Source organism: Cololabis saira, chromosome 7 (assembly GCF_033807715.1).
Source record: "Cololabis saira isolate AMF1-May2022 chromosome 7, fColSai1.1, whole genome shotgun sequence".
NCBI classification, from domain to species: Eukaryota; Metazoa; Chordata; class Actinopteri; order Beloniformes; family Belonidae; genus Cololabis; species Cololabis saira.
Window position 1 is genome coordinate 32,816,736 of NC_084593.1, and position 14,010 is coordinate 32,830,745.

The 14,010-nt window shown below is 39.8% G+C and overlaps 1 protein-coding gene across 1 annotated transcript in view; it reads right to left on the reverse strand.

Moving 5' to 3' along the window:
• The window catches only part of tnmd (tenomodulin), an 81,205-nt gene that overhangs the window by 33,235 nt on the left and 33,960 nt on the right, over positions 1–14,010 (reverse strand). The window lies entirely within an intron of this gene.

Consider the following 14,010-nt stretch of genomic DNA (forward strand, 5'->3'; position numbering starts at 1 on the left):
GTGAGAAGTAGTTAAAGCTTTATCGTCCTAACCTTTATGGACCGTGATGCATGCTTGAGATGTTTGTTCACAAACAAAATTTAAATGATGATTAAAAAAGTGGTAGGAGCGAAGGTTGGCAAAAAAAGGTAACAAATGTGAACTAGGGACATCTTTTATAGGTCTGTTGTACAAATAACATATGAGCAAATTATTTTTAAACACATTTTAATGTCTTTTTTTGTTAGGGATTTATCAGGTCAAAAAATATGTGTAATCTTGTTCTTGTCTTTCTAACTGAAGACATGATGAACTTGATTGAACTAGGTCAAAAGGCAAAGTAAGTTTATTTGTATAGCACATTTCCTGTACAAGACAATTTAAGGTGCTTTACATAAAAACATAAAAAAATGCATTAAAAAGCAAAAGCGTTAAGAAGCTGAATTAAGACACATGCAAAAGTTATGGATAAACCAAATGAGATGCAATAAATAAAGGTGTGGGAGATTACAGAAATGCAGCAGTAAATAAAAAGGTTTTCAACCTTGACTTTAAGCAACTGAGTTTCTTCAGCCTGATGCATTTTGGGAGTTTATGCCACAGGTGAGGAGCATAAAAGCTGAATCATACATCATTGTATTTGGTTCTAACTCTGGGTACAGAAAGTAGGCGTGACCCTGATGACCTGAGGGTTCTGGTTGGTTCATAATGGACCTGGAGATCAGATATATATTTAGGCCCTTAAAGGTATAGTCTGTAATCGTATTCAAAAACATTTATTGTTATACTGGGTGAAATGGTCCTTCCATCCTGAGAGTAGCCAGTGAATAATGTGTTCAGAAAAAGGAAAGAAAAACATCCAACCTCTCTGACAGCTTTAATCCTGTAAAAATTCTGACCAATCTGTTATTTGCGCTCCGAGTGGTACGGATTGGTCAGAGGACCAGAGGATTGGCAGGGGGGAAAGAACCAATCAGATGCCTTCATTTTAAGCCCCACCCACGCCCCCCTCCGTCCCATGTGCGCACTCGTCACGTCTCTCTGCTTCCAGCTGCCTCCAGCCCCCGTGTCCGCTTCCCACGGGTCCTCCTCGGCTCAGACTGTTCCAGTGTAACCCCCCCCGCTCCTCCAGACCGACTGGCAACCGCGGCCTGACATCGGAGGGCCCCCGCCGCTCCCGGCTTTACCGCCGGCTTGCGGCCGGTCACGTCGAATGTAACGGCTCACCCTGCTAAAAAGGCTAAAAAAAAAAAAGTGCAATTCTGCAGTGCAGGTTGTCCGCTACTGGGGGTCTGCCACGGACCCCCAGTAGCGGAACGGCGGAGCGCCGGAGCGCTGGAGCGCCGGTGCGCCGGAGCACCGATGTGGGTGGCGGTGGCTGCGGTGCTGCGGTGCCCTGCAGGCTCTGGAGGCACGGCTATGCCGTAGGGTACGGCGTAGCCTACGGCATAGCGTACGCGGCGACGCGCACCATTCTGCATTGGTGTAACGCGGAAACATAAATCAGCATTCAGTGTGTGCTCTGTGTGCTGTTCTGAACTTCTCTGTTGTGCTCATTTTGCTGGGACGTCGGGTCCCTCTGCCGAGACACAACTTTTGCAGTATGCGTTCATTTTTGTCTTTAAAAATGATGCCACCCAATCAGGAACGGTACAGATATTCTTTTTTTTTTTTTTTATGTTTTTATCCCGGTTTTTTTCCCATTTTTACCACCCCGTGCGCGGGGAGTGAGCGGGCCGCATCTTTTCACCAGACAGGGTGGGGTTTCTCCGGCCGGACGTAGCGCGTGGAAGGATCACGTTATTCCGGCCGGATCCTCCCCACATGTATAGCATGTATAGCCCAGGACTGTGTGCATGTTTTTGTGAGGGTAGCTCACATTGCTACGGGAACACGGGGAGAACATGCAAACTCCACACCCATGGTGTGGGCGCTGAAGTCATGGGGGAACTAACACGCACTTCAGCACCCACAGCGTCCCCCGGCGGGAATCGAACCCAGGACCTTCTTGCTGTGAGACGGCTGCACTACCAGCTGCGCCACCGTGCCCCCCATGGAACATTACAGATATTCTGTGATATTTTTTTATATTTATAAAAAAAAAAATTATAAAACAATAAAGGATCCCCATATCTTTGATTGGGTGGGCAGGACGCACGTTTGCCCCCCCCCCCCCCCCCCCCCTAAAACCAGCCTCGCTTACAGGTGAATGAGACATGGGGTAGTTTTGTTGAAAATGTGCTGTCCAAAATGTCCTGGAAAACTCGACTCCTGCAAATGCGCGTTCCCCAAAGTTTGTGGGGGCGTGGCTTTGGACGGAGCACTAACGAGAGGGGGAGGAGGGGGCGGGGCTTAGAGGAGGTGCCACTTTCAAATCTTGCTAGCTCTCCAACATCAGGGACTATACCTTTAACCATTGTAATGGGAAAATATGGTCTGGTACGTGTGTTATTCTAGTTCTAGTATTGGTACCAATAACTGTCTGTCTCTCCCTATCTTTCTTTATGACATGGGATTTTGGGCCTTCCCTTCAGAAAATGCTGATTCAGGGGAGCTTAGTTGTTTCTGTCGCAGGCCCAGGCCATAAAGGGGGTCGCACGTTGTAAACCAGGTCACAAGTAATAAAAGTCTGCAACTGTATTGTGGATGTTGTAGAATAAGTGGTCTCTGGTTTTGGTTTACTGTATACTTTGTTTGTGTGACTCTTTCTCCCTTTCTATTGAGATTGAGGTTATATAAGGATAGACACTGTTATAAAACAGAAATGCAACGTGCTGTGGTTGGAGCATTTCAGACAGATACCAGAGTGTGTGTATGGACTGCTCTCCTTGCAAGTAAAATAAAGGTCTTATTTTAATCCTTGATATGTTCTTTAGGTGATAACAGGCTGACTTCACAACTGTCTTCATTCGGCTATTAAAATTCAGTCCAGAAGCACTCCCAGAATTTTGGCTTGGCTATTGTTTTTTTAGTTTTACTGCTTGAAGTGTTGACATCTAATCTTTCTTCCTTGGCTCCAAAGGCTATTATCTGTGTTTTATTTCCATTAAACTGAAGAAAATGCTGGCATAACCACTCTTTAATTTGACCAATGTTTGAATTGGATTTTAGTCTCGTGGTTAGATGGTTATAAAGATTTGTGTTACATCTGCATGGTAATGGTAATACATTTAGTTCTTTTTCATAATCTGAGTTAAACAACCAAGGCTCTAGAATTGAACCTTGGGGAACTCCACATATTATTTTTGTTAGCTTTGATATGTAGTTACCAAAGGTATAAAATAGTACCTGTCTTTTAGATGGGACTCAAACCAAATTGCTCTGCCAGAAAGTGTAACCTAGTTCTTCGAGGGGTCGAGATGACAGTATCAAATGCAGCACCAAAATCCAGTAAGACCAAGACAAGACACTATCTCTATTGGAAGGGATGTTACAAGGACCGTTACTTGAGCTCAGTGTTGAGTCTCAGTGCTGTGGTGTGGCCGTAAGCCTGACTTGAAGACATTAAAACAGAGAGGTCTTACAGGTGTTAAAAAAAGCTTTTTCTATTATTTTACTAAGAAAGCAGGGGTTACAGGCCTCCAGCTGTTCCTGAGTGATCTGTCTAGACTGTTCTTTTTAAAAAGTGGCTTAATGACGGACGTTTTTCACCCCTGAAGAAAGATACTTGAAAGCAGAGATGTATTTAGAATCTCTAGAAAATCTGAGGCCATACGATGTGCAGCATTAAAAAAACAAAAAACAAAACTGAATTAAAATAATCCATTAAAACGACATCACTGCAGAGCTACATCCAGGAAGTATGTATGTGGTTCTAAACTTCATGAATTTTAACCCACTCAGAGAGATTTGTTCTCTAATAACAGGAATGACAAAAATCAACATGTTTCATTAAGTTGTAATGGGTTAAAATCAACCGTTGCAGAAATGTTCTTGTACCCCTCCTCCAGTTTAGGCCTTGACACAGTCTCTCTTTTTCTTGGTTTCCATTCTGAAAAACCACCATCACCTCTGCCAGCCAATGTAAACAAGCGTGAACTCAGTTCCAAATGTGTACACAAGGTCTGAATTTGTATGTATGAGATGGTTCAGTCTTATCAGTACGAGTTTTGAGAAAGATCACTTGAAAGATCAGCTTTGTCACTACAGGGGAGATGAATTGAAAGAATTTATTCTATTCAGACATGGATGATTTCAAATTTGAAAGAATCTGAAAGCCATAGCACCAGTAGGCTCTTCCCAGGTTTCATAGCAACCTGTTTTGTCAAAGCAGGTTGCATCTCTGTGATATACACAAGATTTCCTTGAGTTCTGTGGTGGCACACCTGCTGCTCAGTATGGTACACTGGCAGCAAACACTGATTTATTGCCAAGTAAAGTACACACAAGCAGGGTGAAATAGTCGCTGGTGACTTTTGCTTTAGTACCGTGCAGAAAGATGTGCATTCAGTGTTCTATATTTTTGACCATGGGGAGTGGATATTATACTTGAGCTGATTTGTCCAAAATAAACTGAAGAAAAAGTGAATTCCGAGCATAAGCTATTAAAGCTATTAAAGCAGCTGCTTAAACATTCTTTTGGGAGGGTTTTTAGCCCCCAAAACAGTAATATATATATATATATTATATATTATATATATATATAAATATACTGTATTCATTTTGGAAAAAAGTTATCTTCATTTATATTGCTTTATGTTTTTCTTAAAAATAAGAGACTCTTTGTTGCTGTGTTATGCCACAAAATATTGCCAATAGCAATTTATAACGATTTAAAATACCCATACATTTTACTGCAGATCTCCAATGTTTTTTATTTTATTTTTTAAACCCAAACGAAAAAAAAAACAAAACAGAAAAACTGAAGGTACATAGCGTTTTATCCTGACCATATAACGTCCTAACAAAGAGGCAGGAGGGAGTGTGCTGGCTTTTCCCTCTGCTGTCAGGCGTTAGGTTGGAAGAGTAAAGTGCTGTCTACTGAGTCTTGAGCTGAGGTAATTACAGTCATACGAGCCTACCACTCAGCAACATCAGAAAGAAATACAAAGAAATAGGCTAAAGAGGCTCTCAAATTGAAGGAAACCCCAAAACTGGTTTATGATCTCTATTCTTGGATAGTTTCTTTCTAAAGGAACCTTTTCACAGTTTTCAAAACTATTAGAGGAGATACAATTAAGGCTGATTGAACACAGAAGTGCTTTTAGGAACCTCTTCTTTTAGCTCCTACTTTACAGTAGTAGCATTGATAACAGGACCATCTTTGATGTAAATGTAATGGGATCGAGTGGCACTGTGTAAGTGTTCAAACTGCTGTGCTGAAAACTTGACAACAACTCCAGTCTGACAAATCTATGTGAAACACACAGGAACAGAGCAATCACGACACCCAGAATTTACTAAGTTGTGCGCAGAGATATAATGACGTGATTTCCAATCATCTACCGTCCACTGGCTGGCCAGCGCTTCACTTAAGCGTTCCTGTCTGCGGGGGAATCCCCCATATGGGTCCATTGTCCTTCAGGGAGCTCCTTGGTTCACATACTCCCACTTTTAGAAGTTTTTGGTCTGCATATTTACTGCTGCGGCTTTAAGTTAAAGATTTCCATCAACGTCTCACTAAGCTACTGTACATGTGAACATCAGTAACATCAACAGCATTTTCGGAATAAGTAGAAAGTCACCTTGAAAGTAGCATCTCACTGATGTAGTCACACTGACAGCTACATAAATTGCTTTTTATACAAACCATCAGCGATAATGATCACTTTCTTAATTAAAATGCTTTTGTGTCGAAAAATCGAGAGATGAAATATGAAAATGCATTTAAATTTTGCCCGCAGAAAACAAAATAAACACATTTTAAATCTCTCGTACAGTTGAGCCTTCTCTTCAGCGCGTTGCCGGAGCAATGTTGTTTATCACAACTGCTCGCTTATGTACTGTTCTTTGACACGCATGGATGGCTTTTAAAATTCCCTGTCGGAAAAATGATTCATGCCCACCAGCTGAAAATATGCTATTAATATTTATGTGAGGGTTGTGTTATGATGAGAAATATATTGCTGAGTTCATCTTCATCTGTCTCAGTGGCAAATCAGAGCTTCGCCAATGAGACGCGTGATTAATGAACACACTTAGATGGGAGTCCATCAGGATTTATATCCCCCATCAGAACCATCTGAATGTCCTCTAAAGATCTAACACAAAATTAGCTTACACTTTAAACACTTTTACATGTACAGTATTTAACATGTTTTGCATCCCCCTGCTTAAACTCGTCTTTGAGGACATTTAATATTCTGCGCTACAGTGATCACATTTCTCCATTTTGTGGGAAGGGGGCAAGTCTCATAATATTCAAATGGAATATAATTCTTAATAGAAGATGACTGTTAGAATGGCGGTACCCTATAAATCTCCATTACCAGGGGTCACAATAGCCTCGTCCACAAAGAGAAGTCGAACTTAAAATTGAAAGGAGACGCCAAATTAAGATGGGCTTGAAATTTAAGTGTCAATTGAGTAGTTATGGATAAAATTGGGGCTATTAAACTGTTTTGAAAGTCCATGTGGTGAATTAAAGTTCTATTTGAGAATTTCTTATATATTAACGTATGGTGGGAATGAGGGAATAGATTTTGGAGGCTTATTGATTTATACTAAAACAGTGAATTACATTTTCAGCGGGGCCATCTCTTTTGATGAAAATCCAGCAGTGAGAATCTCCCCACCACACCAGGTTGAAATAGATAATAATGTATTACAACAGTTTGACTTAAGCTGGTTCAATAGCAAAAGCAGCTGCTATGCACAATAATTGGCATTCAGAAATCTAGGAATGAATAGTCTCTGTATGGCCCCTTTTTATACTTTAATAGACGCTCAAATGCACTGGGAAAATTGCAGTGTGATTTAAAATAAGAGGAAGATTTAAGTGTGCAATACAAAAATTTAGTTCAATGTAAGGATGGTGATCATTAAGATTCATTTTTGGACACATATCCCATCATGTCTGCAATATGCAAAAGGAGACATAAACAAAACTGTTTCTTTTTTTTTAAATGCTCTCCTCTTAAGACCAAAGTTTGTTTGTTTCACACATGACAATGAACAGCCAGTAAAACACCTGCACATGCAATAGAAAAAGCTCCAATTCATGTTTAAATTCCCTGTTCAAGGACTCTGAAAGGCTGTTATGTGAACTCTTTGGACACAGACATTTATAAGTTGGCAGCCATACCACTGGAAAAAAGTTTGATACATTTGCCCATGGAAGTGGAAAAATACCAGAAATATGGCAGCAAAGCATGAAGGTTATGGAATGTCAACAAATGTGACTGGGACTGAAATATGGATGGAGAAAAAGAAAAAGAGAAAAAGTGTCATGGCATTCTGCTCCTGCATGAATATGACTCCAGATTACTTCTTACTAGTCAGATGTGAATGAGACAGTGATTGAGACACATGACTGAACCAGCTGATCCAAATCAGCAAATGCAAACACGAATGTTGTGCCACGCACAAATTAATGCTATGCCCCACTTTGCTGGATTCTCTCTCATTTCATCTGCTGCTGAGCGAAGTTTGTCTGATATGCTTTGGCGTGGATCTTGAGTTGAGATATCATTGCCGGTTTGAACCCTCGTTTCTACCAAACAACAGGCAAAATGCAGGGAAAATCTGCTTCCAAATGACAAAAACACATAGTACAAGATAGTATCAATATCAACCTGCTGTTTTTTTTTTATTTGCACTGGGCTAGGCTGCATTAGCATTCAGTATTTCATCTTTTCCAGGTCTTTCATCAGCTCCTTAGAGAATGTCTCACACTTACTCTTCGACTGCAGAATACTGCACTAAACTGTTAAAAAACTATATGCATGATCACCCATGTGTGGGGTTTTATTGAAGACTCAAGTGCTGTCCGAGTGTAGCCGCCTCCTATGGTAAAGTCAAACACAATCAAGCAGAACACACAACCCCATTTTTACCAATTGTGTAATGTAAGATATGCAGTGCACAGGAACAGTAATATGAAGTAACTGCCCAAATGGTGGTACCGTGGCTAAATAAATGCTCCAAATGCTCTTTGATGCTGAACAGTAATTTGGTGGGTTTCTCAGAGCTTTTTCATTGAAAACAACAGATATGCTGACCCACAATTCAGAAAGTGAATCAAACAGATGCAAGCAATGAGGTCACAACAGTGAACTGGGAGATGCAAAAATACTCTCATTTTCTGCAGGTTCATCACTAAAGTTTTAGTTTCTTAAAAATGTTTTATTAAACCAGGGGCACAAAAGCATTCTGAAGGTCTTTCAACAATTTCCACCAAAAATATTTAAGTGTTATGGACTGAAGAAAGAAAATGAGTCATAATTTAAACGGAATAGAAAAATATTTCTCATTGAGTTAAACATGCAAAATTGCAATTTAAAAGATAATTGTCTTCCCCAATCTAAGCAATTACACGCAGCTCTCTGCTGTTTACACTAATTAACCTTAATTGGAGGTTCATAAAGTCCAGTGAAATTAGGCAAAAATGCTGCAGATACAGGAACTTAAAAGATGCATTTCTACCTGTAGAGTTAGATAATATAACACTAATAACATTCAATGATCTTATTTTTTTTGTCATCGCTGGGATACAACCTCCTCTAGAATAAACAGTTCTGTTTATATTTTATCTCTCACAATATGACACAGGAATCTTATCCTAAGAGACCTTACTGCTTAAGAAAATGAAATGGCAAATGATTTTAAATACACAATTTAATGAAACATTAAAATTGTAGTGACATTTGCAGCAGTATATATATATATATATAATAATGGTAATAAGTTGGAATAAAATAAACATGAAGCATCAAAAATATATCTAGGAATGAGATAAAACTTTTAAAATGGATGAAATATTAATTTTCTTTATCTGTATACCCGACGAATAAAAGTGGAGAAGATTAGAGAATGTTGATTCAAGTTAACCAGCTAAACTGTATATAACTGGTGTTGAATACATTAAAAGTGAACATCTACTCACAATCTTTGCCTCAGTGGGAGCGTATTTTGCAACTTTTGCATCAAGTTTTCTTACTTGATCTTCACGGGTGAGGAGTGAAGGAGCAGAGACGGCCACATTCAGGTAGCGTCAAACCAAGTTGATTCTCCTGAACTTGGCTCTTTAAACCTTTCCTCTGCTCCAAATCTGTCCCACCCCCAGATAAACTCAACATAAAGCTGGTGGACTCTCTACTCATGACCTTGAAGGCCGATGTTGGTGGACTGGAGCCACAACTGTCATTGTGGATGGCAGCTGCTGGATCCAGGCAAAAAAGATACAGTATGTATCATGCAACGTCTTTAAATGCTAATTACTTCTAATTAGACCCAAAGAATTATCTAGCAGCAAAAACATGCAAACAACAACAAAAATACTCGGGGCACATTCAGTTAAACTCAAGGTAAATAGACTCTAATTAAAAAAATACTTTTAAAAAGAGAAGAAAAATACCTTCAATCTGTTCTGCTCCACTAATATTAGCAAGCACATCATTTCATCCATATTAATTCATGCACTATTGTGAAATAATATTTTGGATTTGATGGACTTCACTCATGTACAGTACATGCACATTTACTGTATATCTGCATCTGTGACTGGTTGATCTAGTACAGGGGTCGGCAACCCGCGGCTCTAGAGCCGCATGTGGCTCTTTAGCGCCGCCCTAGTGGCTCCTGGAGAAAATTGCCTTTTTTTTTCATTTTTTTTTCTTTTTTTCTTTTTTTTCTCTTCTTTTCTCTTTTTTTCCTCTTTTTCTTTTTTGATTTTTTTCTTCTATTCTTTTTTTTCATTTTTTTCTCTTTTCTCTTTTTTCTTCTTTTCTTCCTTTTTTCCTCTTTTTCTTCCTTTTATCCTTTCCTTTTTAGTCTCGACATTTTGACTTTTTTCTCAACATTTCGACTCTTTCCCCGAGATTGTACTTCAACATTCATCTCGACTTTTTTCTTGAAATTGTGACTTTTTCTCGACATTTCGACTTTTTTTCACGAAATTTTGATTATTTCCTCAACATTTCGACTTTTTTCTCGACATTTCGACTTTTTTCTCAAGATTGTACTTCAACATTAATCTTGACATTGCGACTTTTTTCTCGAAATTTCGACTTTTTTCTCGATATTTCGATTTTTTTTCGAAGTGCATAATGAAAAATAAAAATCTTCCCCCAGTTATAACTAATATAGAAACATGCAGCATGTGTTGCCTTCATTCTAAGGCTGATACAAGACTTTTCATTTTTTGCGGCTCCAGAAATATTTGTTTTTTGTGTTTTTGGTCCAAAATGGCTCTTTCAACATTTTGGGTTGCCGACCCCTGATCTAGTAGATTTACAGGTGGCAGAAGTGACCCATGTCAGAATTATATATATTTCTTTGTGACTATGTGACTCAAATCTGATTTTCAGATCAGGATTGTCACTGCAGGACGTGGTTTCATATAAGATCTATTATCAAACACGTAACCGTGTGACATGAGAATACATTTCAGATTTGGTGTGGCTTTTTGTCTGTAGACAGACACTGAGCGTCGTGCTGGAGGCGATGCATTTCTCGGCTGGCGCGGGGGATTCAGCATACCGTGGCAAAAACTGACAGTCAGTGGTGGGATGTCACCAAAAACACTGCTGTGATCTCTTCATTCTGAACTGTTTGTATCCTGCCTAAGAAAAATCTCCCACTTCAGTAAGATCTCACAAAGGATGTTTTCTGTTGTTGCTGATTAATAACACATGCTGAACAGAATCTGTTGTAAGAGCTTGTTTCAGAGGGCTGATGCATTCATATGAAAGTCTGATGGAAGAAGTTCAGAGAACCACATCTTCATAGAATGACTGAACACTTTATTTGGAGGTTAGGTGGTGTCAGATTTATTTATGATAAGAAAAAAAACCTGGAGTCCTGGAAGGTCCCTAGGAAGGTAAGAGAGAAGGAAAAGTTCATACTTTTCCAGGATTTAGTGAGTAGGTGTAAATCTGTCTCTTTTGGAGATCCTTTTAAAGGTGGCTGTCTTTGTTTGATCGAATAGGCTCTGACATGTCTGCAGGTTTGTTTATTGGTGGTTTATTAGTGGTAGCTGGCACAGGCAATTACTGGGTTCCCAGGGTTCATCTAGAGTTCTTGAATGTTTATCTTCTGGAGAAAGATGTCTTACTGTTGAAAGGAAAGGAACAAAGACCTGAGGGTTTGTCCTTGTGGCCTCCGTGAAACTATCCAGTGTGTGTATACTACATAGCTGTGTGCATCAGTTGAAAGGTTTCCCCTAAAATTAAAGCCTCAGCAAGCATAATATTTTTTCTCTTTCACTATATCTTTAGTAAACCGGGTTTTGGAAGAAAGTGTCTTGGTTAAGGAATCTGACCATTCTTTGAACTTCTGCATAAATCTCTTGCCAGCACAGCCTGTGATATTTAAGATATGACTTTTTTCAAATTCAAGTTTTCTCCACTATGTGAAGTTTTGCGCTGTGGCTACAAGCAACAAACTCTAAACTGAAGTCAAGAGTCATGACGTCTCAGTGTTATAAACCAATTTGGCAACTTGTTTTTGCACTTCAGCATGCTCTCAGAGTTTCTAGGAAAGCAAAGCGAGGACAGTACAAGGATGTATTTGGATGTTGTTACTTCTCAAAACTGAAAAGTGCATTGGAATACTTAAAGGTTGCACAGCAGACAACCCATGGCACCAGAGTGAAATGAAAATTGGCTACAAAAAGAATATTACTGAGAATAAACCTTGTTAGTTATTTGAAAACTTGACTTCCACTGTGTATGATAGCCCCTCAAAACTGCTGATCCTTATATTCGCGTTACAAGATGCCTCAGACTTTTCCACTGCACCAGAGGAAAAATTCACATCTCCACAAGCAGAAAAAAACATCCAAGCTTGGGAGCACGAGGCGATCTGTGTGCAAGCCTGCACAGACAATGCCTTGTTTATTTCCTCTTCTCAAGGTTTCTGTCTGAAGTGGTTCTTAACAACCCCCACCTAGATGGTTTCAAAACACAGACTCACAAGAAAAAAAAATGAATGAGAAGCGGCAGGCACAGTCAGACCTGCAGGCTGTTTGTGCGAATGCGTTCTGGTGTGGCTCCCGAGGACATTAAGCAAAGGTCACGTAGTTGCTGTTACAGGTGAGTGGGTCGCAGTCGGCTCTTGTCTGTGTGTGTGTGTGTGTGTGTGTGTGTGTGTGTGTGTGAGTGGGAAGAGAGAGTGTATGCATATGTGCATCTATGGAGGAGGCAGACATAGGAATGAGGGAGATGAGCTGATGACAATATGTCCTCTTAGTTGTCCTTGAGGGTTGGAAGATAGAGGCTCCAGTCAGGCGGAACTGGACGCCTGTCACTCATAGCGGGGTGGTAATGGTGGTGGAGCCTGGCGGGTGGACGGTTCGGGGGCGGTGTGGTGTTGCACATTGCACAGGCCCTCCTGGGAGCCATAGCCAGCCCTGTGATAGATTGAGGTGGGCAGCAGCAAAGACAGCCACACCACTGAACATTGTGTCCTTTTTGGCTTTAGTCTTTAAGTATTGCTGTTTTGGAAACATCACGGCCTTAAACTCGTGAGGCTCAAACATACCTTGCTCTTCACTCTTACATGTCTATAATAGACAGCTAAATATTTCATCAGACAAAATTTGAATAATGAATCTCGATAAGGGAAAAAAAATGCATGGTCAGTTCTTCTTTAAGCCCTGTGATTAGTTTAAATACTTTTACCTTTAACACTGTGCAGTAGTGATTGATGCCATATATGATTTGCTAGTGACTAAACGTTACTAAGAAGATTTGATTAATGTCAGTTTTACACACCTTAAGCAGAAAAATGGTGATGTACTATGTTAATTAGCAAATCATTTCTTTCCCCTGCAAATTAATAGAGTCTAACGTAGCACAGTCACATTACAATAGATCCTCTGAACTCCATATATCAACCGTTCTTTGAAAGTGGAAAGAAAGAGTAGAATTGGTGCTACATTTTTCATTTAACTGCATCTGAGTCTTGTGGGCTACCAGCTATTGATTTATAAAGTAACTTCACTTGTGAAACAGAGAATGTTTGTTTAGGAGGTTTTTGTGTTGCAAGAAAACATCAAGATGACAGATATTGGGCTAAAATGTCCTGTTTTATTCATGTAAGAATCATCGTTTGATTGTGTACACATTTAATGAAACTGATAAACATCTAAAGTTAGACATAAAGTTAGGAATTATAGTTTCTTGCAAACTAAAGGGTCTTTAAGTGTGCAGTACTCTACAGTTCCCATTACAGTTAAATTCAGGAAAACTGATGTTTAAGCAAAGAATTTCCATCATTACCGTAAAAGAGTTTTGTTTTGTACTTTTGAAATGTCACAAAGTAGAAAAAAAATGTAACACGTTGATATTAACTGAGACGGAGAGAATAGTCTTGCCTGTGTTGTCACCTAGGGGTGGCAGTATAAAAAATGTGTCACCCGTGGTTGGAGTTGACAGAGAAGCAAGTGAGATGTTGCCAACCTCGAGCAAAAGCACACCCCGGCCGAGAGAAAGGTCCTCGGTGTCTGTCACCAGTAATTATTTCACGTCAGCTAGTATTAGCCGTGGTTTTTCACTAAAAACATCTGGTTATTCATGCGATCAGACATGTGAGCCACATTTTTCCTACTTGAGAGAATATGCAGAGAATGTTTTTTCCATCTTCACTTGCAGGCAGAAATAAAGGCACTCAGTGCTGTAGTCGTCCCCAGTGTGGTTGGGACACGGGGTGACCTCTTGCATCACTGAGGATCTGGAGAGTAAACAATCGAACCATTCTCCCAACTCCTCTTTGCTTTTCATTAAAAGTGGTTCCTGTCTTAATGCAATTCAAGTCATGGTTGAAGCAAAAAAAAAAAGCTCAATTTCTTCATCTCTCCAACTTCCTCCTGAATGACTAGCATATCCAGATGTTGTTTGTAGGACACCACATGTTGACTTCTGTGATGAGGTC